At 46.8% G+C, this 27,494-nt stretch overlaps 1 protein-coding gene across 2 annotated transcripts in view; it reads left to right on the forward strand.

Moving 5' to 3' along the window:
* Card11 (caspase recruitment domain family member 11) overlaps window positions 1-27,494 on the forward strand; it is a 127,157-nt gene that overhangs the window by 22,844 nt on the left and 76,819 nt on the right. The window contains exon 2 of one of the 2 annotated variants that reach the window (XM_087903327.1): window positions 13,328-13,437. The exons of the other annotated variant lie outside the window; for it this stretch is intronic. The gene's annotated coding sequence lies outside the window, so the exon portion shown is untranslated. The remainder of the gene's footprint in view (window positions 1-13,327; window positions 13,438-27,494) is intronic. 2 annotated transcript variants of the gene reach the window in all.

Raw genomic sequence — 27,494 nt, forward strand, 5'->3', positions numbered from 1 at the left:
AATCACCTAGGAGACATATCTCTGGGCATATCTATGAGGGAGTATCCAAAGAGAATGGGTTGTGACTCAGTGTTAGAGCCCCTGCCTAGAATCCCCCAGTGAGGAGCTGGGGTCTGGCTCAGTGGTAGAGCACCTGCCTAGAATCCCTGCTCTGATGTTGGATGGTTCCTAGTATCTCTAAACTCTGGTCTTTTATCTGTGAAATGAGTGCTGTATTAGCCACTTTTTCATTTCTGTGACTAAATACCTGGGAAAAAAATTGCTTAAGAGAAGGGAAGTTTCACTTTGGCTCACAGCTTCAGAGGGTTTCCTCCATGGACATTTGACCCTGTTCCAGTCACTGGGGAAGAACAGCGTGGTGGCAGGAGAGGGTGGAGGTGAAGAACTATTTACTCATGCCAGCCAGGGAGCAGAAACAGAGACAGCCACTGGCCAAGGCAGGACATAGCCCCAAGTGCCCACCCCTAGGGACCCCCTTCCTCCTCTAGCTAGACTCCACCTCCCAGTGCTTCCAGAACCACCCAAGGGCACCACCATCTGGAATCCAAGAATTAAACACATGAGCCTGTGGGGGACAGTTACTCGTCAAGTGGCAGCAAGTACCATGTTTGTGGATCACAAACACATGCAGGTAGGGTACCAGCTGTGAGATGCTTAGAGCCACATGCAGTCGGCCAACAAGGGCGATCATTGTAGGTATTTACAGCCCCAATTTCTCCCCTGTCCCTGTTCGGATTTTCACATTAATCACCAAACAGCCCCCTCTCCCTGGTTAGTTAGGGTGACCTTCTAATTTATTATCCAAACCCGGGTGCTTTTTGTTTTAATTAACATCCAGAAAATTGACTCCCTTTGGCATGTAGTGCTATGAATTTTAATGCCTGTGTGGGCTCACGGAGCCACCACGGCAATCTGGATTCAGAATGGCTCCATCCTCCTGGAATAACTCACCAGAGCTGCTCCTCTGCCACACACCTGCTTCTCCTCCCAGTCCTGGTGCTACTGTTGTGCTGGGCCATCGTGGTTTTCTCTTTGCAAATACAGTCTACCAATAGCGTTCTAGCGGATGCAGGCTTTTGATACCACCCTCAATCACTGTATCACCTACTGCCCTGGAGATTCATCCATGTTATTATATGTATGAATAGGGGTTTTTTTTTTCATTTTTGCTGTTGAGTAATATTCCATTGTATGGATGTACCGAATTTGCTGATTCACCAGCTGGTGGACACATGGTTTGGAACAGTTTGTGTGTAGCTGTGTATACACTTTAGTTCGCAGGGTTTTGTGTGAATGCATGTTTACATTTTTCTAGGGTGACTACATACATATGGGCAGGATTGCTTAGTTTCCTAAAAAATGACTAAGCTGCTTCCCAGAACGTGTGTTGTTGTTTGGAGGTTTGCAGGGACTGAGCCTAGGGACCTCATGCATGCTAGGCAGGCGCTCTAACACTGCATTGGTGGCCCCACCAGTGAGTTCTAGTTACTGCAGGTCTTCACCGGGGCTTGGTATTGTCCATATTTTCTTCAGTTGGACCAACGCTAAAACTGAGGAATGTCACCTCAAGTGTGTTTTGGCTTTGCCTTTCCTTTGTGGTGAATACTGCCTGTTAAGGCTTCAGTGTGACGGGACTCCCGCAGCTTTGCCTGTTGATCATTTAGTCTCCAGCTGGGGGTGCTGTTTGGGGAGTTTGCTAAACCTGTGGAGTGTGGTCTGGTGTGTGGACACAGGAGTGTGGATACTGAGCTAAAGAACACAGCGCTCTAACCCAGCACTGTATCCAGCCTGCCTGATTTCTCTCTCTCTCTCTCTCTCTCTCTCTCTCTCTGTGTGTGTGTGTGTGTGTGTGTCTCTATCTCTCTGTCTCTCTCTCTTTGTCTCTCTGTCTCTCTCTATCTCTCTGTCTTTCTCTCTCTCTGTCTCTTTTTGTGTGTCTCTATCTCTCTCTCTCTTTGTCTCTCTGTCTCTCTCTATCTCTCTGTCTCTCTGTCTCTCTCTCTCTCTCTCTCTTTCTCTCCATCTCTCGCTCAGTGACTGAGCCCTAAGTTCCTGCTGTCACAAGAGTGTACCACTTCTGCTGCCATGCCTTCCCCGCCATAATGGGCCATATCTCCTTACACCAATTAAATCCCTCCTCCCCACAGTCATGTCTGTCTGGTAGTCACAATGATGAAAAAAGCAATTAACACAACATTGAACACATTTTTTATGACACATGTATGTGCTTACATGAGCAGATATATGTGATGTATCTGGAGTCCTGGGGTGGGGGACGGCATCATCCACCTTTTTCTTTCTTGAGATGGGGTCTCTCACAGGCCTGAAACTGCTCATGTAGGCTGGGCTGGCTGGCCAGCGACTTCCAGAGATTCACGTGTCTCCTCCTTGAGCACAGAGAGTCAGTGCTCGGATTACAGGTATATACCACTATATCCAGTGTGTCTTAAAGCAATTCTTTGGGAAATTTATTTTATTGTATGTGTATGGCTGTTTACCTGCATATAGGTCTGTATACCATGTGCATGCCGTGCTTATGAAGGCCAGAAGAGGGCCTCAGGTCCCCTGGAACTGGAGTTACAGATGACTGTGAGCCACTATGTGGGTGCTGGGAATTGAACTCAGGTCTTCTGGAAGAGTAGCCAGTGCCCTTAACCACTCCAGCCCATGCCCAGATCTTTCTTTAATTATTATTTTAATTTTGGCATCATGTACGTATGTGATGCATGGTGATAGAGTTACCCCAACTACCCTCTCACAGCCTCCTTGCTTGCCTTCATCCCTTCCTCCCACCCTCCCTTCCTTTCTTCTGTCTGTTTGTCTTTCTCTGGGACCATGCATGCAGTCACAATCATGTTTGCAATGGTCAGACTGCAGATAAAAGGGGAGCCCATCAATCCCCCCCATACTTCAATTTCCACCCTCCTTTCACCCCTCTTCTATGGTGTTCCCTGAGACTCCAAGAGGGGGGTCACAGATGTCCTATTTGGGACCAGGCGCTCAACAATCAATCATTCGCAACCCTTTGCCCTGTTACGAGTCCCCATGTTGGCCACATGCATGCTTCTTATTTCAACATATGATCTATTGCAAATTCATTTTGGTGTAAGATCGGAGGTGTGTTTAAGGTTTGTTTTTGTGGATAATGATGGTGAATTCGTCAAGCAGCATCTCCTGAAAGCCTGCCCTGCCCCTTTTGGATTGCCTTTTGAACCTTGGTCAAGGCCCTGCTAGCCACGTGTTTGAGGGGGGGTGTTTCTGTGTATGGCGCTATCCCGTCCCCTCTCTCTGTCCTTTCACCAATATAACACAACAGGGTCCGGTCGCTTTAGGAGTTTTACAGGTCTGAAAACAAAGACAAGTTATCAAAACCGCTGAGACTCTTTTAGTTTCTTTGGCTTTCCCTATAAATTGTAAGACTCAGCTGGTCTGTGCCTACAAAAGTAGAGCTAGGACTTTATTATCGTTGAGTTGGATCGACACATCAACTCTTCAAGAGTGCATTTAAGACTTCTTTGCGTTCTTTCATCTGTGTTTTATAGTTTTCTATAAACCGATACTGTGCTCATTTTGTGAGAGTTTTACTTAATTTATTTTGTGGGTTGTGGGGCATGCCTTTAAATCACACCAAGAATTTGGGTGGTGTCAGTCCTGTTCTGTGACAAGTACCTTAGAGAAACAGTCTCATTCCTAAGGAGAAATGGTTTTCACTGGGTTCCCGGTGTAAGATACTTCAACCTCTGAGGAGCAGGATCTGTTACTTCCACAGCAGGAGTGTGTGGCCCGGCTGCTCACCTCGTGGTGGCCAGGAAGTAAAGAGGAAGGGGACAGGCTGAGATACACTCTCCACAAGCATGTCCCAACAACTCACTTCCTTCAACCAGACACACCTTAACCCCACACACACTGCTCCATCCCCCCCACAATGGTCCAGCAGCATTTAGAATCCATCAAGAAACAAAACTATTAATTAGGTCTGAGCTCTCATGATCTAATTGAGCAACTCCGTCTAGTCAGGTCGATGGTCATGGTCACCCCAGTCTTTTGTGACTTGCTGTTGATACCCCTTCCCACTGCAGAGGGGTGGCCATTCCCCTAGATGAGAGATCAGCATAGAACAAGCAGCTTAACCCATCTCAGCTACTGCAACAGAACACCAGGAACTGTGGGGCTTGCAAACATCTCACAGCTCTGGCGTGTAAGAAGTCCAAGATCAAGAAGCTGGCAGGTCAAGGTTCCCTTCATCTTCGATGATGCCTTCCCATTGGTTTTTCACACGGTAGAGGAGACCAGACATGTCTAAAGGCCTGTTTTGTCAAGGTATTCCCACCTGTCCTAGTTAGCTTTAACTGTTGACAATCTCAATGACCTGGGAAGAGACTCTCAATTGAGGAACTGTCTGGATCAGATCAGCCTGTGGACATATCTTGATTGTTAATTAATGTAGGAGGATCCACCCCACTGTGGGCAGCAACATTCCTGAGAGAGATGGTTCTGGACTATGTAAGAAAGTTATCTGGGCATAAGTCTGTCTACCAGCCAGCAAGAAGCATCCTCCACAGTCCCTCTCTCTCTTCTCTGGCTGTGAAGTGAGTTCCTTGGTCAGATAATGCTGTGTGGAACAGCAAGCAGGGAAGCCTTCAAGTTCCTGCCTCGGCTCCCCTTAGTGATGGACTGTGACCTGGCATTATAAGCCACATACACCCTGTCTCTGTCAAAGTTGCCTCTGTATTTCAGCCACAGGAACTAGGACTCCACCCTTGTGGGGGCTCTATCCTTTGGACGGGATCACCTCCAAAGGTGTCAACGGGGTCTCGATGCATGGTTTCTGGAGAGTTAAGAGTCATTCTGACAAAGCCTCAGGTGTGGGGACCCTGCTCTGACATGTTACTTAATTGCCCCAAAGTGACTGAGCTAGTTCATTACCAAGACAGACGGGGTGTTTATTATGAAGTGTAAATATGTGTGTGAAAATACATGTTTGTATGGGTGTGGGTACACATACACCTGTGTGTACACACTTGTGAAGGTCACGAGTCTCTTCCTCAATCATTCTTCATCTTATTTGAAAGATTTCTTCGTGTGTGTGTGTGTGTGTGCACATGTGGGCACCACCTGGATGCAGTCATAAGAGGGTGTTTGATCCCCTAGAACTGGAGTTAAAGGTGTTCTGAGATGCCATGTGGGTGCTGAGATCTGAACTCGGGTTCTCTGCAAGAGTGGCCAATGTTCTAACTACTGAGCCACCTCTCCAGCCCCATTCCCCTCTTTTTTAAAAAAATTGTTTAAGTTATGTGTATGTATGTGTCTCTGCAAGTGCATGCGCACATGAATGTAGATGCCGACAGAGACCAGAGGGTTCATTTCTCCGTGGAGCTGGAGTTACAGGCAACTGTGGGCGACCCAACACAGCTGCTGTGAACTGAACCCTCGTCCTCTGCGAGAGCAGTGCACAATCTTAACTGCCGAGCCATCTCTCTGCACCCCCCCCCCGCCCCCCGCCTTATTTTCAAGTCAGCATCTCTCGCTGAACCTGGAGCTCACTGACTTGGCTAAACTGGCTGGCCAGCAAGCCCCCAGTATCCTCCTGTCTACACCTCCCGGCCCTGGAATTACAAATGTGCACCCCACACCCTGCTTTTATGTGGGTGTTGGAGGATCCAAACTCACGTCTTCCCACCAGCTTGGCAGGTCCTTTACCCACGGAGCCATCTCCCCAGATCCCGGTGCCTGTTTTACAGCTCAGCGCATTCATGTGTACTACGGACGGCTGTGCCATCCCCACACATCTCCAACCCTGTCAGCAAGTCTCCTTGTCACTGTGTTCTTCGGTCACACAAGCTTTGGTGACTTGCGGTCTGGATTTTCGGCTCTCCTCTGCCGTGTGCCTTGTCTTTCTCTTATTGATGGCGTGCGTATTCACCGCCATTTCATAATATTACAGATGTTTCCCTGGACCATAACTTATATTTTAACTTTGTCATGCTGTTTTTCACCAGGCTGGAGTTTTAAATTATGATGTACTTCCAAGCATCAATCTTTTCCCAAATGACATTAGCATATTATGCCTTGTTTAAGGAGGCCTTTCCTATCCCAAGGTTATAAACATATTTTAATGTTTCCCTCTAATACATCTGGAATTTATTATTTAATTTCTAAGTCATTCATCTATCTGCAGATTATTTTGACAAAGGGGCAGGGGGAAACATAACTTTTTTTACAACTTTGCAAGCACATGATCAAATTCTTATTGAATATTTATTTTATTCTCTACATAATTTTGTGATATAGCTTTAGCTATGCAATACTATTTAATCTGTATGTGTGTCAGGGGGTGTGCACACTACCTTAACACAAGTGTGGAGAACAGAAGACAACTCTACGCTTGTTTGCTGTTGTGTACAATCAGTTCAATGACCTGTGAGCTTCTGGGCTGTTCTGCATTGATTGTCTAATTGGCTAAATCTGAACCTGGGAAGAGCATCTCACTAAGGGATTAGCTTGTGAGCATGTCTGTGGGAGACTGTTTTAATGAACGGATGTAAGAAACCCAGCCCAGTGTGGGCAGCACCATTCCCTAAGCAGGGTGTCCTGACTAGGGCAGGAGTGGGAGGTAGGCTGAGTGCAAGCAAGCTCCACCCTTGACTGGAACCTGGAAGTGTGAGCCACAGTTAACCCCTTCTCTTCAAAGCTGCTTTTTGTCAGCGCATTTTGCCACGGCAACAGAGATGAAACCAGAGCGTGGTGACTCGCCTGGCCCCGGGTCCCCATGTTCCTCATAGAAACATGGGTGTGACCGATGCATGTTTCTGTGCTTGGCTTTCCCTGGCTTCTCGGGGTTTGAACTCGGGTCCTCACCCTTGCACAGTAAGAACTTTACTCACTGAGCTATCTCTGTGCACTAAATCTTTTCTTGCATGTGGGTTATTGACTCATCTTCTCTCGTTGTTCTGATTATCTGTTTTGGCAACCCTGAATCTATCATTTTCTTCCGTGTTTGGCTTCTGATCCAGGAGCCTGTGTTTTGCCACCTACCTGAACTTTGCCATCAGGGCAAATAGTTCACACTCTTGTTATTGTTCCTCCGTAAAGACTTAATTTGCGTTTGTAAACATATAGCGTATACTCTGGAAATAATAACATTTTCATTCTTTAATTTTTTTTACCATTGGGGATGACAAAATGGTTACCAGGTAAAGGTGCTTGCTGTCAAGTCTGATGACCTGAGCTCCATCCCTAGGACCCACACAGTGAAAGGAGAAAACTGGCTCAGACACCTACACATGTGCACTGTGGCACCAATGCTCACGTACACCCTCACATGCATGCACACACAGATAGATAAATAAATGTAACAATTTAAAATGATAAAAGAAAATGATCACTGTGGTTTTACCAGCAAATAACCCATATGTTATTTCTGCTTTTGGCTATTGTTGGAACTTTCCTTGGTGAATGTCCGTAAAATCTGGTAGGAATTTGCGTCCAGACTTTGTTGCGTACCAGGCTCTGGACTCTGGGCTGTGAGTCCCTCTGAAAGTAAACACTTTTATTTTGTCATTGTAATGTACTCCTTTGTCCCCTTTTCTGGGAACTTGGTGAGCGTGATGACATCTTTATGATTCATTTATATTTCTCTGAATTTTGTTCTGTGTACTTTAAAGACAGTCTGAGGCATAAAAACTTTAGAGCAGCTGGTGAGTCTATGTGTGGTGTGTATGTCTGTCTGTCTGTCTGTGCGTCTGTCCCTGTATCTATGAGTGTGTGTATGTATGTGTGTCTGTGTGAGTATGTGTCTGTGTGCATGTCTGTCTCTGTGTGTTTGTGTGTGCCTGTGGTGTGCTCATGTGTTGGGACACGTTTGGTTAGATTGTGTGCGCATACCACCATGCTTGGCATTTTTACATGTATGCTGAAGCTCTGATCTCAGGTCCTTATGCTGTGTGGCGAGTTTCTTGCCAACTGAGCTATCAATAGAGCCCTGGTAGCTCCTCTTTGTCCCTTTCAAAGCTGTTACTCTTAAATCTATTGTCCTGCAAAAGTATGGCAGTCCTTTTCTACATTTATCTATGTGTTTATTTACATGTACCCCACTGTAACAGACTCGGTTTGATTTAATTCTCATATCCTCTGTCTCTCATCTATCACCTATCTATCATCTATATATTCTTATCATCTATTATCTATCATCTATATATCTATCATCTATCTTTCTATCATCTATCACCTATACATCTATTTATCACATATATATGTGTATATATATGTGTATATATATATATCATCCATGTTTCTATCTATCATCTATATATCTATCTGTTTAGGTTTTTTGGGGGACACTGTTATCCAGGTTAGCCTTGAACTCACCATATGACTGAGGATGACTTAGAACTGGCCCTGCTCCCTGCTTTTCTGAAGTGTGCATGCCAGCATCCCCAGCCTTAATTCCTTCCTCACTAGCTCTGTCTTGAAGCACAGTGACAGTCTGAGGTCCCGAGGGTTTAGAACTTCAGCATGTCAACATGGCGGACGGGCCTCCAGTCTGTCACAGACAGCACTTTCCTGTCAGCTCCTGTCCCTTCCTCTTGAGGCTCTTCTCTCTTCATGCACATCTTTTACTAGTTTTTTTTTTTTCATTAAAAGACTGTGGGGTCTGGAAAGTTTTTGAGTCTTTAAATGTACGCCAAAACTTTTCCCCCATTTTTCAAACACTTGTGCCATTGTTTAGCTAAACATAGAATCCTAATTACAAACTTATTTTTCCTTAGAACTTTACATCTCCCACCCATTGTCTTCCTGCAGCTGAGGTTGCTAGTGGCCGCCTCTCATTCTTTTCATTTGTTGATTTGGGGGCGGGTGTTCGAGACAGGATCTGCTGCAGCCCAGGTTGGCCCCTAGCTCCATAAATGACCTAAAATGACCTTGAACTCCTCAGCCCTCCTGCCTCCACCTCCCCTGTGCTGACTTCACAACTGGTTTGTGTGGTGGCTGGGGGTGGCACCAGAGCTTCCTGGGTGCAACACATCCTCAGCCTCCTTCTACTACACAGATAAACATATTTCTGCAAGCTCTGGCACTTTTTTTTCTAGTTTTTCTCACTGAGCCACTTAGGAGGTCCTTTCCAGTCTTTTAGCTTTGTAACTTGGTCATAAGCTATGTCCACTTATAAGGTCGGTCAACCCGAAGTTTCTCTGTATGCTTTAGTGGCATCTCCCACTTCCCTTGGGTGGGGTGGGGGGGTGAAGGGTGCATTTCTTTGGGGGTATTTTGTTTTGCTTTTTATTTGGTTGGTTGGTTGGTTTAAACAGCGTCTCAGGTAGCCCAGGCTAGCCATGAATTTTATTTACTTATTGGTTTTTCGAAACAGGGTTTCTTAGTAGCTTTGGAGCCTGTCCTGGAACTAGCTCTTGTAGACCAGACTGGCCTCGAACTCACAGAGATCCGTCTGCCTCTGCCTCCCAAGTGCTGGGATTAAAGGCATGCGCTACCACCGCCCAGCTAGCTATGAATTTTCTATGCTGTTGAGGATGACCTGGAACTCCTAATCCTCCTGCCTCCACTTCGAGGCATGCACTGCTATATCCAGTTTTAACGTAAGCTTTGTTTTGGAGACTTCACTCTGTCCCTGTGGCGTGTCCATTAGCTCTGTCTTTCTCTGATGTCCAGTGCTCCTAGTACGAGGACCGTTTTCCAGGGGATTTCTCCCTGGTCTGTCACCACGGCCGCCTCCATGCTGAGGAGTCCTTCTGCTCTTTGCGGGTTCTCCCTGCACCTCCCTCTCTGACCTCCAAACCTCCTGTCCATGGAAGAAGTCACCTCCATGTGCTGCGTCCTAACCACGGGGGGACAAGGAGAACTGGCAGAAGGGTTGACAGTCCCATGTCAGACAGGGTCTAAACTGTCCCCTTGGAGTCGTGTCTGCTGCATGGCTGCTCGAGTCTTGGGGGCAGCCTTTCCTTCAGCCTCTTGCATTGGTCTATATCTTTCAGCCTATGCTTTACGGGAGTTACTGGAAGATTTCCTGTTGTCTCCTTTAGGAGTGAGAGAGAGGGGGAACTATGTTGAGTATGTGTGTATCTTATCATCAAACTGCCTCTGTGATGTTATCCACTAACCTTGCCCAATTAGTGAACCTAAAGGCCACCGAACTTTCTCTTTTTCCCCTCCTTTCGCCTTGAAATTCTTTTTGCACAAGGCCGATGCTTGTCTATAATCCCAGCATTCAGCAGGTAGAGGCAGGAGGACTGTCATGAGTTCAAGGCCAGCCCGGGCTTCATTAATGAGTCAAAGGTCAGCCTTGATTATATAGAAAGACTGTATCAAGGAGAGAGAGAGAGAGAGAGAGAGAGAGAGAGAGAGAGCGCTTGCCCAGCATGTGTGCGGCTCCTGTTTGATTCCAGTTCTCTAGATATAGATAAATAAACAGCAGAGGATTTTATTTCTGTCTCAGCTCCTCCCTTCCTGCTCTTTGAGCCTAAGGCACAATCCAGCATCTTCTGTCTGTACCTATAGTGTTCCATGCTCTGGTTTAGGACCTATGTTATTTCAATTGTGTTAGAGGAAGCATGTGCCACAGCATGAATGCAAAATCACAGGTCCCCTTGACATGGGTTCTAGGCTTGGGCAGCAGGCACCTTGACTTTACATCACACCAGCTCCAGGCATGGTGGCACATGGCTAGAATCCCATCTCTCAGGCAGAGGCAGGAGGATAACCCTGAGTTTTGAGGCTTGACTGGTCTACGTAGAGAGTTTCAGGCCAGCAAAACATTGTCAGCTTCTTCGTATGGGTTATTTGGTTTGTGTTTGTTTGAGAAAGGGGCTGGTGTTATAGGTCAATGGGTCGGTTTCACTCTTTCAACCTGCCTCTCCCAGCCTTCTGAGAAGCCAGAATGATGGGCTTACACCACCAGGCCTAGAACTGTTGCTTTTTGTTTTTTAAAAAAATAATCTTGAGGGAACTGGCAAGATGGCTCAGCATTAAGAGCACTGGTTGCTCTTGCAGAGGAGCCAGGGTTCATTCCCAGCACCCACATCAGGCAGCTCACAATGGTCTGTAACTGTAGTTCCAGAGGATACAACGCCCCCTTCTGGCCTCTACCAGAACTACACACATAATGCACATAACAATAGGCACACACACATACACACACAAATAAAAGTAAATTTAAACTTTTTGTCAGTCTTGCTCCTGTGTGCATTTTAATTACATGAATGCCATTCCCCTCTCATCCCCTTCCCACCTCTTCTGGGACCACATCCCAGCTACTCTTCCTTCATGCCTTTTCTGTTGTATTTAGCTACAGTTGCCTACATAGATAGGGGATTATTTACTGGCTCATGGGCAAGTTACTGGTGCTTACATCATGGGAGAAAAATGATTCTCCCTTTTTCCTCCCCCATTAACTATCAACAGCTTTTCATCCAGGTATATAGCCTCAGGTGCCCCTCCCCCATCTGTACCCAACCATGCTTTGTCAATGACTTCTTCAACCACTGAGCTGATGCCAGGCGACTTTTCGAGCCCCACCTAACCTTGACGGGTAAACATCATTCCCTCGTCTCACAGATGAGAAAGTGTAGAAGACTCACTCATGCACCAGCTAGCTTAGCAGACAAAAGACCATGCTCAAACAAGACCAAAGGCAAGAATCCATGCCTGAAGTCAGTCTCTGACCTCTACATACACACCCACACTCACACCTGAGGTCATACTTACTCCTCACGTGCGTGCTTGCACTCACGTGTGAACATTCTTCTGGACCTAGCAAGATAGCTCTGAGGGGGAATCACCTGAGAGCCAGAGTGTGGATCCCCTGTAAATGTCATGAACTTGGCCGCCCACGCATAATTCCAGCCTCAGAAGGTATACACAAGATCTGAGCAGGCAGGCGAGCTAGACCAACTCTGTTGGTGACCTCTGGATTTGACAGAGAGACCCTGCCTCAAAGAAAAAAACACAGAGTGATCAAGCGAAACTACCAGTGTCAGTATCTAGCCTGGGTACCCACCTGTACACAGGCTTGCACCTACACATGGGCCAACATGAGCATACATGTGAGAATTTTTTAATTAAAAGCATGATTGTAGAAGTAATCCCAGAGAGCAAATGGACTCAGCAACTGCTGCTTACCGGGAGAGACTTCACTCTCTTGGTTTTATGAGAGAGAGGCTTCCTTATAGTCCAGTCTGGCTTTGAACTCACTATGTTGCTCAAGCTGGTCTGGAACACCAGCTCCTCCTGAGTCTACCCCAGCACCACATGTGGCTTTGGACCTCCTGGGAGTTCCTAGAATGGAGGGAAGACTAGGGCCTTTAAGAGGCAAGGGACTGACACATGAGCACTCATGTGACTGACCACTAAGGAAGGTGACTGACCAGAAGCCATGGGAGAAATGTCACAAGGCAGAGGGCAAGTGGTCACAGACTGACCTCGACCAGACCAGAGGAGCACGAGCTGTCATAGAGGAAAGAACAACCTCTTTAGAAAACCACGATCCAGCTTTGCATATGGGAATTGTTGCACTTACTGGCTTGAAAAAGTTCAGGGAGCCGGGCATAGCACTGTACGTCTGTAATACAGAGCTCAGGATGCTGACGCAGGGAAACTATGAGTTCCAGGCTAGAGTGGATGCCTAGGAAGACATTGGTTCAAAATAAAAACCAAAGGCTGGGACTCAACAGTAGAGTCCTTGCCTAGAATCCCTCAGAGCAGAGTTGGAAGTATGGCTCAGTGGTAAGAGTCTCTGCCTAGAATCCCCCAGTGAGGGGCTGGTGTGTGACTCAGTGGTAGAGCCCCTGCCTAGAATCCCCCAGTGAGGGCCTGGTGTGTGACTCAGTGGTAGAGCCCCTGCCTAGAATCCCCCAGTGAGGGGCTGGGGTGTGGCTCAGTGGTAGAGCCCCTGCCTAGCATGAGCAAGACCCTGAGTTCTGTCCCCAGTACTGCAATGGAATAAAAACGCTGGAGAAACTAAGGTGGAGAAAATTCCTTGTAACTTCTGAAATATACCCTGAGGGTTAGCGAGCCACGTTTGACTCATTCTCTGGAAGAGGAAGCATTTGGTGTTGGAGCTGTGATTAAATGGATCCCCGTGTCAGCTGCAGAAACAAGTGTGTTAAGGATGGCGCATCAGCCCCAACGGCATGCGACCTCGTTTTATTGCCCCGCGATGTGACCTCGGCATTACTTAAGTGGAGTCGCTGTGTTTTTTATTGCACTTTCCCCATCTTTCCCCACGGCTGCCCATATTTCGTGCCCCACTCCCCGTCTCTCGTCAGCCACCGTCCATTACTGTCACCCTGTCACCGCTCGCCTGATGTCCTTGCAGTGGGTGCCAAATGGAGTTGTCCTGGTTAAATAAACTGAGTGAGGCTGAACTGCAGAGAAGAAATGGAAATCCAGACACCTGAAAGGAACTGACAGTAACTAGGTATCAAGGTATGTCAGCTATTACTGGCAGGGGGCGGAAAGTATTAGCAAGTAGAATGCTGTAGATGGATCCGGAGCCATGCTGGGAAACCGGAAACCATCGCCCATGTCTCTGGGAACTCTGCATTCTCGTCTGTGGTGTGTGGCTGATTTCCCATTCATCTTTCCCATGATGAATTTTTATTTCTAGCTGCCCCACTGCAGACATGAAATATTAGATTTTATTTTTGACAAGGTGGAGGAGCTGGGGAGATGGCTCAGTGAGCAAAGTGAAGATGTGAGGACCCGAATTCGGGTCCCTGGGACCCATATAAAGCTGGGTGTGGTAGCATGCCTCTATAATCCCAGTGCTCCTGCGCCAAGATGGCAATCCCCGGGAGCTTGGAGGCTGGTCTGCCCATCGGGCACTGCAGTGAACTATAGAGAGATGCTGTCTCAAACACTGTAAAGTTGAAAACCAACACCCAAGGTTGTCCTTTTACCTCCATATTCATATGGTGGGATGTGCATGCCTGCACACACACACACACACACACACACACACACACCATACACACATGCATACACATACATGCACACACACATAAACACGCATACACATACACACCATATACACACCACACCCATAAAATAAAACAAAATGCTTCAAGATATGGTTACTCTCATATCACTTGGTCCTCCGTTGAGGCAGTAGGAAAATCAAGTGACTTTGGTGCAGATCCTGGCCATCCAGTTACTCATCAGACCTGAGATAGGTCATCCAACCACTCCAGATGGTAGCTCTCTAAGCCACAAAGTTCAAATGGTTCTAGAACCTTCCTTACAGAGTCATTTTAAGGATGAAATAAGACTGAGAATGATGGTACACACCTGTATTCCAGCTCCTCAGGAGGCTGAGGTGGGAGGATTATAAGTTTAAAGTCAGCTTGTGCTGTATAGGTATCTCTAGGCCTGTTGTATACACACACACACACACACACACACACACACACACACACACACCGAATAGGAATGTAGGTCAGCAATAGAGCACTTACTTAGAACCCGCCAGTAAGAGGGCTTTTGACTAGTCAGTAGATAACTTAACTAGAATCCCACAATGAGGGACTGGAGGTGTGGTTCAATGGTAGAGCCCCCGCCTACCCCAGTGAGGGGCTGGGGTGTGATTCAGTGGTAGAGCTGCTACCTAGAAACTCCCAATGAGGAGCTGGGGTGTGGCTCAGTGGTAGAGCACCTGCCTAGAATCCCCCAGTGAGGGACTGGGGTGTGGCTCAGTGGTAGAGCACCTGCCTAGAATCCCCCAGTGAGGGACTGGGGTGTGGCTCAGTGGTAGAGCACCTGCCTAGAATCCCCCAGTGAGGGACTGGGGTGTGATTCAATGGTAGAGCACCTGCCAATTCCACCCACAGAATCACAAAGAAAAGGATTACATTATATTGTGCTTTTACATGTTTAATTTCAAGTAATAACAGTGTCAGATGACAGATGAGAAAATATGTTACACCAAATGCTACCAGACAACCAGGACCAGATCCAAAATGCAAGTTCCCAGGCTGGGGTGTAGCTCAATGGGTGGAGTGCTTGTCCAGAATGCACAAAACCCTGGGTTCTGGGACCAGCACACCACAAACCACGTGTGACACACATACCTATAATCCTAACATACGTGAGGATGAAGGCTCAAGGTCACCCTGAGCTACCTAGCAAGTAGCAAGTAGGAAGTTAACCTGGTCTACATGAGATCCTATCTCTGGTGGAGGGGGAGGAAAACAGGAGAACTTTTAATCAAATAAAATACAAGTTCCCAGGCCCCAGCTCTGCCTTGTTGTGTTAGAATCTACATTTTAAAACAACAGGGCAGCTGGGCTATCGACCCCAATTCTAACACAACATTCTAACACAACAGTCCCAGCTGGGCTATCGACCCCAATGGTCAAGAACCTCCTTGTGTTTTTAGGTAATTTTAGTCAATTGAACAAACAAATCTGTGTTATGCTATGTTATGAAGTCAAGAAAATAATTGATGTTACTGGATCCACCGACAGAGCCCAAATGCTCTGTAGAGTGTTTGAATCTGATTCTTTATAGAGAGGGGAAACAGCCCAGAAAGGGTGGCTGTCTGCCAAGGAACAGCAAGGTTGGGGCTGTGTGGTCTATAAAAGTCACCCACCACGAAGTGGAAATGGTTACTTAATTAGCTCACCAATCTGCAGTTTGGGCGGAGTCACCATCTGCACCTGCAGGATTCATGTCAGTGAGGATAGCTCACCTGGGCTTCACTTCCCAGCTGCCGCCACAAGCTGGCAATGACTGTGGTTGCCAGTAGGGGGCGCAGCGGGTCTTGGGCCTGGGTACTTTGATTCCTCCTACCTGGGTCTGTCCTCAGGTGGGTCTCCTCCCCCTAGCACGTGCCTGAGATTTAGAGTGAGTGTTCCAGGAAATAGGCAGGGACACACAGTCAGAGAGGGAAGGAGGAGGCAGTGGGGAGGGGCAGGGGATGGAGGGGTGAAGAGGAGGGAGAGCAGGAGACATAGCACAAAGTGATGGCCCCTTCCTCCAACTATGTCCCCCTCCCTGACTACCCTCTCCATCTCCTCTTCTTCCTCCTCTCCTTCCTTTCTCTGTTTTTTGAGACAAGGTTTTGCCATGTAGCCCAGGTGGGCCTCAAACTCTCAATCCCCCTGCCTCAGCCTCCTGAGAGCCAGATGACAGACACAGGGAACCCTAGTCCCTTTCGGCACTGTTTGGAGAGTCTTCCACGCTGGGTGCTCACCCTAGGTCTCGCACTTCCGTTAGTATTCTGTTGCCACGGTTTGCTCATCCGCTCTCCTATGGTGGATGTTACAGGTGGAGCCACTCAGGAATTCCTGCACACGTCCTGGCCCGAGGACATGTCTTAATTCTTCCCAAGTATATCCCTACAATTGCACTGAGGTGAAATCAGCTGGTATAGGTGGCTTAGCATGCAGGAAGCCCTGGTTCCCTGGCCAGAAGTGCATGAACCAGGTGTGGCCACGCCACCCGTCATCTCAGCAAGAAGGAGCTGGATGCAGGAGGACCAGACGACCAAAGTCATCCTCAACTACAGAGCGAATTCAAAAACAGGCTGGACTACATGAGACCCTGTCCCAAAATATAAAAATGGGGGCCAGTGAAATGACCCAGTAGGTGAAGTTGCTTGCCCCCCAAGTCAGACAACCTAAATTCAGTTTCTAGAGCCCATGTAAGGTTGGAAGGAGAGAACAGTACAAAGTTGTCCTCTGACCTCCACATGCATGTCATGGACATGCACCCACAGCACACATGTTCAATTGTCATAGGTGTTCTTGCTTAATTCTCAGGCTCTTGAGCCTTAGAACCCCAGAAATCTTCTGAATCATGGGGATAAGGTTGTTTAATTTTTCAAACAGGTGTTGCTGTTTGACACCTACCCCACCCTTGCTCTGTGTGACTGTGTCAGTTGCCACACAATTCATATACAGGAGCTTTAAATGTTCACCATGCTCTCTCTGTGTGTGTGTGTATGTGTGTGTGGAGTGTATGTGGGATGTGTGTGGTGAGGGGGATATGGGAGTGTGTATGGTGTGTGTGTGGTGTATGTGGTGTGTGTGTATATGTATGTGTGGGTATGTTTGTGTTTGTGGTATATGTCTGGTGTGTGTGCGTGTCGTGTGTGTGGTGTGCAGGGGTGTGGGCCGTGTAAGGTGTGTGTGTAATGTGTGTATATGTGTGTTTATGTGTGTGCGTATGTGTATTTATGTATATTGTGTGTTGTGTGTGTGGAGGGGGAGGTGTGGGGGTATATGTAGTGTGTGTGATGTGTAGGTATATATTCAGGTATGTATCTGTGTGTGCATGTGTGTATGAGTGTGTATATGTGTGTATGTGTGTGGTGTATGTATGGTGTATGTGTGTCTGTATGGTGTGTATTTGGTGTGTGTGTGTGAGAGAGAGAGAGAGAGACAGACAGACAGACAGACAGAGGATGGATGATGGGTGCAATGAAGGTCACAGGAAAATGTGTGCTGGTCCTTACTTCCCACTTTGTTTGAGGCTGGGTCTCTTGTTTGCTGTTGCATACGCTAGTCTGCTGGCCCAAGATCTTCCAGGGATTTGCTGGTCTCCACCTCTCCGCTCACTGGAGGAGCACTGGGATTACAGATGCACACTATCGTGAGCTCTGAGGACTCGAACTCAGGTCTTCATTCTTGCACAGCAAGCGTTTCCCCCACCGTCTCACTGCCCCACCCCGCACTGGAGTTTTCATTTGCATGACCTGATGACAAATGGCGCAGAGCATTTTCTCCTGCATTTATTGCCCATTTGTGTCTCTTCTTTCCTGAAATGCCTGTTTAAACCTTTGCACACATTTTACTGGGCTATTCATTCTTAAAGCTTTTATGTGAACAATATTTTGTCAGCTATATGTCCTGAAACTATTTTTCTCCAAGTGTATGGTTTACCTGCCCGTATTATTAGTAGCGTTTCTGATATGCAGTTGCTTATTTTGATGAATTTCTCTCCCAATTTGCGGCTTAGTGCTTTCTGGAGTGTTCTGAGATAATCTTTGCCAACCTCATGTTATAGAGGTTGTTTTATGCCAGGTGTGATGAGGACAGACCTGTAATCCCGGAGTTCAGGAGGCCAGGCAGGTGAACAGAGAGGCGGAACCCAGCCCGGGCCACATGGTGAGACCTCATCTCAAAAATACAATTAAAGTCTTACATTTTCGTCCTGGAAAATTAGAGCTTTGACTTCTAAGTCTGCGATCTGGGGCTGCTAAGGAACCGGCTCTGTCAATCAAGTGCTGGCAAGTACGAGGGCCTGAGCTGGGATCCTCAGCATCCATGTAAAGCTGGGCCCGGCAGCCCTCGTCTGTGACCCAGCTCTGGGGAAGGAAAGACAAGTGGATCCTCGGAGCTCATTGGCCAACCAGCCTAGCCAATAGGTGAGCTCCTGGTTCAGTGACAGACCCTGTCTCAAAAAATAAAGCTTGTGCTGGGGAGGTGGCTCAGTGGTTAAAAGTGCATACTGTTCTTACAGAGGACCCAAGTTCAACTCCCAGTACCCACACTGAGCAGTTCACAACCACCTGTAACTCCAGGTCCAGGGGATCCAACACCCTTTTCTGACCTCTGCAGGCATGCACACACACCCACACATAGACATGCATAATTAAAATTTTAAAATCTTTTTAAAATACGATAGGGAGGCTGAAAAGCTGGCGCAACAATATGATTAGATTTATGATTTGGGTTCTTGCAGAGAACCCAAGTTCAGTTCCCAGCATGCACATAATGGTTCACAACCATCCGTAAGTCCAGTTCCAGTGGATCCACCAGCTTCCACTCACCTTCATGGTACCAGACATACACATGGTTTATATACATTTACACGGGCAAAGCATTCATAAAATAAAAGAAAATAGACCTGAAAATGAATACATAAAGGGTGACAGATTGGTGAAGACACCCAAATGCTGACATCAGCCTCCACACACATACATGTGTACATACTCACACACAGACACATACCTAAGCTATGCACTTTTACACACACACCAAAAACAAAAGCCTTCAATCTGCCTTACACTGCTTTGTGTCCAGTATGAGGTGGGAATTGGTGTTCACTTCCCCTGTGGATAACTGCTTCCTCCCTCCCCTGTGGATATCTGTTTCCCTTGTAGATATTTGCTTCTCCCCCACTGTGGGTATCTGTTGCCCCCTGTGGATATCTTGCTTCCCCTGTGGATGTCTGCTTGCTGCAGCTCTAGATTTGGAAGACTTCTCTTACCACCAAATTATCTTGGTGCCCTTGTCAAATTAATTGACTCTATAAACATAAATCTGCTTTCAGAGTCACCGTAAGAACTAATAATTGACTTTTCTGTTTACTTTACACTCCTACTATTTTAGTTTGAATCCCAAACCACATTCACCATTTCTTGATTTGTGTGACGTCACAGCAGCCCTTGAAATGGAGTTACATGAATCCCTCACTTTTATCCCTCTGGCAGTTCAGAGTCCCTTTCATTTCTATGTGAGGTATGTGTGGTACATGCATACATGGGAGTGTGTAGGTTCATACCAGTGTGTAGGCATGTGGAGACCAGAGCAGTGTGTGGGGTGCCTTCCTCCATCACCTGCCTTTTTACATTGAGACAAATTCTCACTGAGCCAGAAGCCATTTCGGCTTGACTGTCTGGTCAACAAACTCCAGAGATCTGCCTGCCTCCACTCACCCCCACCCATGGTCCAGGGAAGTCATGCCCAGCTCTTCACATGGGCACTGCAGATTTGAACTCCAGTCCTCATGTTTGCAGAGCAAGGACTCTTAATCACTGAGTCATCTCTCCTGCCCTCTTGCTTTTCTTTATAAATGTAAGAATTCTTTTACCAACATTCAAACAGAAAACCCAACTGGCATTTGGCTGGAATTTATTGAGACTCCAGACCATTGGGAGAGGCTCTCTTAACAATGCTGAACAATCTCGCATCCATGGACATGGTATATCCTTCCATTGGATTTAAGCCTCCTCAGTTTTTCTTAGCATTTCTTCATGTTTTCAGCATGGACATTTCTCATATCTTTTAGACATTTAAATCCTAAGGATATATGTTTTTATATGTCAGGTTTTGTGTATTGATCTTCTGTCTTATAACCGTGCCAACTTGGTATTTGTTGTTAGTTATTATTGATTCCTATTGAGTCTAGATTTTTCTGTAGCCCCTTTTAGATTCTTGAGGTAATAGTGTTGTCTGCAAAGAATGGCAGTTGTACTCTTCCTTTCCAAATTTCACCCTGCTTATTTCTTTCTCTTGCCTTTTTAGATTGTCTGGGAACTCTAGAATGTTGAATAAAATGGGTCAATGGCTTTCCAATGGTCTTGAATTCACTATATAGCCCAGCCTGGCCTCAAACTCAGAATCCCCCTGCTTCTGCCACCTAATACTATACATACATTCCTATACATGCATCAACTTGCCTGTATAGGAAAGTAGTTAGTATTTTCTTCTCAAAGTATGGGCACCTGCTACTGTTTGGACAACAGCCCCATTCATGCTAAGTTCCTGGGAGGTTTGAACATGAGTGATGTTGAGCAGTGTTTCTTGGGGAGACATGAACAAATGTCTGTTCACCCAGATAGGGCACCAGTGACAGACCAAAGAAATTATCCTTCTCAGGTCTAAAGTTACTGGGGTTGTTTACAGAAGTGTGGGTGAGGGAGTACTTATAAAACATGGTTAACTCAAAGGCAACTTCATCAGAAAAAAAAAACCACTCTAGCATGGGTAAAGATTCAGGAAAGTTGCTTCCCTGGAGCTCCCTGCATTCTTTAATGGTCACTCCATTAGAGAGTCTCCTGTCAACCACCAATTGTTACTGTTTATAGAACCATGGGAAGTTATGTGCAATATAACTTGTGAATCCTGTAAGTTTCAGGAACTTCTTGAGACTTGTGGATTTAGTTTGAGTCTTGTGAGCCTCCCTCCTCCCTTTAGGAGAGAATATTTTAGTTCAAAGAAAATAGTCACAAAACAAATAGATATTGAACTTGGGCAAATGGTTTTTTCTTTTGTCATCCACTGATGGCAAGCATGAGGACTTGAGCTCAAATCCCAGAACCCATGTAAAGCTGGATTCAGAAATGTGTGTGTTTTTAATTCCAGAACTCCGATGGAAAAATAGGAAGCAGAGTCAAGAGCGTCCCAGGAAGCTCAAGGACCAGCTATCCAGGCAGACACAGCAGCAAACAAGAGACAGGGACCAACTAATTAGCATATGCAACCATAAACACTACCACAACCTGAAGTTGTCTTCTATTTCCCACACATGTGTAATGGCACTGACAAGCCGTTCTTGCACACCCACTCACATCACACACAAGTACTTACACATGGAGACATTGCAAATTCAAAAATAAAGAAGCTATTCTTCAGGCACCTGCAGTCCTGGCTGCTGTGTTTTGTGACTGTCAGTTACAAATACACTGGGTGATTTACAGTATTAGTCTAACCTTCCATGACCTTGCTTTTTATCTACCAGTAATAATATTTAGAAAAACGGACAATTGAAATGGATAAATACTGGGCAAAAAGACCACAAAACTTCTTGTAAGCAGTTGACCAGACTGCTAAAAAAAAAAAATATATAAAGACAGATTCTTGAACTAGGAAAATAACGCCGTCAGCCAAATATCTTACAAGGACCCAAGTTCAATCCTCCGTACCCATGTTAAAGACAAGTATAAGCATAGTGGCCTCCTTTAGGAGACGGCAGGTCGCTGGGTCTCACAAGCGGCAAGCTGAGACAAATCGGTGAGTTCTAGGCCAGTGAGAGACTTCATCTCAAGGAATAAGGGGAACAGCTCCTGAAGAACAGCACCCAAGGTTGACCTCTGACCTCCACATACATGCACACATGCACACGCACATGCACACGCACACCACTCCATCCATTAAGAAGAAAAAAAGAAGAGAGGGAGGGAGGGAGGCGCAGATAGGTAGACAAACTTTCTCTTTCGGAATACTACTACTTGAGTTCTATGTCTCTGCCTGGGACACACAGTTCAGATTCTTCCTCTTCTTGTGAATTGGCTGTGTGTCTTTGGCTGTAGGTCCCTTCCTACAGCTGCAGTGTCCCCTTGCCTGATTGTAGTACAGTCATTTTGTGTGTGTGCAGTTTCCACTGTTTATGTTCTCTGGGTCTTCGACAGACAATTTTTAGAAGATTTTGTGTGTTTGTGTATGAGGGTTTTGTTTGCATGTGTATCTGTGCTAAATGTATGCAGTACCCATGGAGGCCAGAAGGGGTCATTGGTTCCCTGGAACTGCAGTTACAGGTGGTTGTGAGTCATGGCATGGGATCTGGGAACTGAAGTCAGGTTTTCTGTAAGAGCAGCCAGCGCTCTTATGCACTGAGCCATCTCTCCAGCCCCTTTCTCTGGGTCTTTATATGGAAAGTGAGTGAGTGTGTGTGTGTGTGTGTGTGTGTGTGTGTGTGTGTGTGTGTGTGTGTGATATAATCAGCAAGCCACTGAAATCTTTTAATCCACTCTGACAATCTTAGAGTTTTCAAGTTCAGCCTGCTGCCCCTCACCTGCTAACCTCTGCCACATATGTGTGTGTGTTTTGGTACCACTCCTTGTTCTGCTTTCCCTACTTGCTTTCCTCCTGCATGCATGTATCTGTGCACACGTGTGGAGGTCAGAGGTCACCATCAGGTCTCTCTCTCTCTCTCTCTCTCTCTCTCTCTCTCTCTCTCTCTCATTCTATATCTCTATATCTCTATACCTCACTCTTTGAGACAGGGTCTCTCACTGAACCCAGAGCTCAGCTGGTCAACTAGACTGGCTGGCCAGCATCCCCCAGGGTGCCTCTTGCCTCTTCTCTCCCCCGCCCCTGGTACTGGCATCATAGACCTGCACCACTGCACCTGGCCCATTTAAACATGAGTTCTAGAGATCTGAACTTAGGTTCTTGTCCTTGGGCAACAAACATGTTATCAGCTCAACTAGATCTCTCTTGCTTTCTGTGGACATACCCAGGACCTTCCTGATGCTCCGTTTGTGTCCCTCCACTGGCTTGTTAGCCTGGCTCTGTGTTTTATCTGTGTGCACTCACTGTTCCTCCGTGGCTTTTAAAGTGGGTCTTTAAGTCACCCTAGACTACTTTGTAATAATGTTATACGACCTCACATATACCGTAGAATCTTACAGCCACATCCGTTTCCTTAACCCTCTGTTATCCTTTATGCTATTGTCTTCTGCCTGACTGTGCTACCTCTGTTAGACACGGCCCAATCCATTATCATTTTGGCTTTAGGCAGTCACAATTGAAAGAAATTAAGGATGACTTTAGAATAGTCCATTAACTCACTACCTTCCGTATCTAAGACTCTGCAGTAGTGCGTGCACATCAAAACTTTATCTGATACCATTTCCTGTCAGTCTGAGAAACGTACTCAGCCGGGTGTGGTGGCTCACACCTATTACCCCAGCACTTGAGAAGCCGGGGCAGGAGAGTAGAAAACTGGAGGCCACCATGTGTTACTGTGATTGTTTTCACAGTCAACCTGACAGTCTAGAATCCCTAGGAGGGATTATACACATTGGGATCACTGAGGCAGGCAGTGCCACCACATGGGCTGATATCTCAGACTGAATAAAAAGAAGAAAGTGAGCTAAACACCAGTGCTTGTCTCTCTGCTTCCTGACTGTAGATGAAGGGGAGCAGCAGCCTCACGCTCCTGCCGCCATGCCGTCCCCACCATGATGGACTGTGTACCCGCAGACCATGAGCCAAAATGAATCCTTCCTTCCTTTAGTTGCTTTAAGATTTTTGTCACTGGTAAGCTAACAGTAAAGGGGGTATTGGCTAACTTACTCCTCAGGTGAGAGATCCCTGGCCCAGAGCTGTCTGTTAGCGAAGGTGTCACAGACAGTGCCTCAGTAGAGTGTCTGTATGTGGAAAAGGGTGAGGGAAGGGTGCTGCCACACAGTGGCTTGGACAGCGGCTAATTTTTTTTTCTGAAAGATTTACTTTTTAATCTGTGTACTGGTGTTATGCCTGCATATTTATCTCTATGTACCACATGTGTACCTAGTACCAATGGAGGCCAGAAGAAGGTGTTAGATCCCCTGGAACTGGAGCTGCAGATGGTTGTGAGCCATCACATGAGTGCTGACAACCGAATCCCAATCTTCTAGAAGAGCAGTCCATGCTCTTAACCATGAGGTCGTCTTTCAGGCCCCAGATGCTACAGTCTAACATTACATTCTTATAACTGGATTCAGAATATCCAGGCAGGCTTGAAAAGCTGTAACTCTAACAAGTCCTGGGTGATGCTGAAGTTGATACTGATGTTAATATTGATGCTGATGCTGGTACTGGTGATGATGATGTTGCTGATTATACTAACTGTGCTCGTGATGCTGATAATGGTGCTGGTGACAACATTGGTAATGTTGCTGATTCTGATGCTGATGATGGTACCGATGCTAAATCTGATGGAGATGTTGGTGATGATGTGGATGCTGGTGATGATGTTGGTAATGTTGCTGATACTGATACTGATGGTGGTGCTGATGCTAAAGCTGATGGAGATGGTGGTGGTGGTGGTGGAGGTGGTAGTGATGATGATGATAGTTCTGGTGATGATGTTGGTAATGTTGCTGATTCTGATGCTGCTGATGGTACCAATGCTAAAGCTGATGGAGATGGTGATGGTGGTGGTGATGATGAGGATGGTGGTGATAGTTCTGGTGATGATGTTGGTAATGTTGCTGATACTGATACTGATTATAGTGCTGATGCTAAAGCTGATGGAGATGTTGGTGATGATTGTGATGGTGCTGGTGCTGATGCTGATAATGTTGCTGATGCTGGTACTAGTGGTGAAGATATTGGTAATGATGCTGATGCTGGAGCTGGAGCTCATGCTGGTGCTGATGGTGCAACCCACTTTGTTTCACACATCATTTGAGTCTGTAAGAAGGGTTTGCATGGGGCACTAAACCCAGAAAGTGAAGAGAAATGGGAATGGTTTTCAAAAACTCATTTTTCTTCCAAACATTTGATGTTTTCAGCCAGCTGCACCCATTGAACTAACAGTTAAGCCTAAAGGCATTCGGGCTACAGTACCTCAGACTTATCAGTACTGACCCAGGAAAATTCCTGCAGAGCCTCAAGGAGTCAAAACCAAGCCTCTTCTTTCTTGTCCAGGAGTCAAAAATCCAAATGCAGGAATAAGCTCATGATTTTTTTTTAAATCCCTCAAAAAAAAAAAACTCTATTACTTTCCACCATAAGCTTTTTTGTAGGATGGAATGATGTGTGCTCTGACTGAGGACCAATTCTCCAGGGCATGGTGCAAACTCTGTGCTCTCCTCACATCTACCCAGGGTGCAGTTTTCGCAGTGGGTGGGTCTGTGTGCTTTCTCCCCTGTACACAGCACACAGGATTGGGTACCCAGAATTACCCTCTGCATAGCTGATGACACCGCCTCCTGCTGTCTGAGCAGGCAAGGATTTCAAACACAGTCATGTAAAAGACCCTGTGTGTGACGACACTCCGGGGACCAGAGTTAGGTCAGCACTGTCCATGAGAGCCTGTTTCTCCCCCGGCATGTTTGAGAGATTCACGGTTGAGTTTTAACTTCGGCTTCTTGGATGATGTACAGAACAGTCTGGCTGTCAGTGTGTTCCTTGAAACAAGGTCTTGCTGTGTAGCCCAAGCTATCCTGGTACTTAGAATCTTCCTGCTTCTACCTCTCAAGCATGGAAGTTAGTTAATTCTTGATTTGGGAAAGTTTTATTTGTGTATTTTTTTTTGGTTGCTTTGTTGGATTTCGGTGCCAGAAACAAAACTCACTACGTTGTACATTGTTGTGGCATTGTACCACTTAGCTACACCCCAGCCCCTTACTGGGGGATTCTAGGCAGGTGCTCTACCACTGAGCCACACCCCAGCTCCTCACTGGGGGATTCTAGGCAGGGGCTCTACCACTGAGCCACAGCTCAGCCCCTCGCTGGGGGATTCTAGGCAGGTGCTCTACCACTGAGCCACACACCAGCCCCTCTCTTAAAGATTCTAAGCAAGTGTTCTACAACTCATCTGCGTTCCCAGCCCCTCGCTGGGGTTCTAGACAGATGCTCTACTGCTGAGCCATGCTCCCATCCCTACACTCACTTAAAAATGAGCTCACAGGCGGATGATAGTGAGATTCCAGACTTGGGCTTTAGAAATGCATTTACATCCTGCTCGCTGTACTATCATCCCTGTTTCATGGAACAGCTGACGGCAGGCCAGTTGGTGGAACAGAGCATATTTTTGATATACAGAGGAGAGCCTGCATCGTCTTGCTGACCTTCTGGGCCATGAGCAGGAGAAACTAAAAAATCCCCACCAGAAAGAGGAGCAGGTGTCCCTTCTCCCACAGCTTCTCATCCCCATCAATGGCAGGGGACAGAGTGGATCCTGCTTCGTGCATCTCAGCTCCTATCTAGCATCTCACAGGGGATCTGCTGGGTTTCTTTTGAGCTCTTTTGCAGCCCCACCTCATTGTGCCTGGTCTCTCCCTACTGCCCCTCAGACGGTGTCCTTCAGGGGGTTTGTGCAGAGAAGATGCAAGTCAGGCCAGGCACATAAGGCAGACAGGACCAGCCGGGGAAACAGAACTAATAGGATTTACAGAGACGATTTGCTAAGGAACTGACTCATGCTAGGAGTCCTGCGACAGAACCCCTGCAGGGCGCAGAACCTGAAAAGCCAGTGGCTGACCCACTCCAAGTTCAAAGTCTCTGCCGTTCAGGGGCAGGAGACGATGAAGATGCAGGACAAGAGAGAGAGAAACCCTCCTGAATTAGGTTACCTGACCCCTCACTGGAACAAAGCACCTGATATAAGCAACTTAAGGAGATAGGGTTTATTGTGGCTCACACTCCAAAGATACACAGTCCATCACGACAGGACAGGCATAAAGGCAGGAGCATAGGCAACTGGTCACTCTGCATCTGCTGCCGGGAAGCAGAGAGAGGTGAGCACTGGAGATTAGGATGATTTTGGAACCTACCTCAGTCCATGGGATGGTGCTGCAAGCTTCCAGGATGGGTCTTCTTCCTCAACTTAATTAATTGGTGGTTCTAAATGCCAGGAAGCTGACCACCAAGATTAACTCTCAGTTCTGGTCTGCTTGTGCTCCACCCTGTGGGTGTAGGATCCTACCCACACCAAGAGTGGGTGTTCTTCACCCATAGCCAAAGCTCATGCCCATGTATGTCACCACCCTTCCCCCTAGCTGCCTGGGCAGCCCTCCGTTTAACTGAACCGACGCATAAAATTAACCACCGCAATATGTGGTTACTGTGTGTAGAAGCACCCAGAGACTCAAGGTGGAGACACAGAACCTGAGTGAGCAACTGATCCTCATCCTCCGGTCCCAGACAGACTCTGCAGTCTCCAGCTAGCTGCAGCTAGTGGCCCTGGGAAAGCACCCAGCCAGGGACAGGTGGACAGAGAAGGGGAAAGAGTTAACGGGACAGCGTGCCCGGCTTTAATGTGGCTCT

The sequence above is a fragment of the Myodes glareolus genome, chromosome 2 (genome assembly GCF_982192425.1).
Source record: "Myodes glareolus chromosome 2, mMyoGla1.1, whole genome shotgun sequence".
NCBI lineage: Eukaryota > Metazoa > Chordata > Mammalia > Rodentia > Cricetidae > Myodes > Myodes glareolus.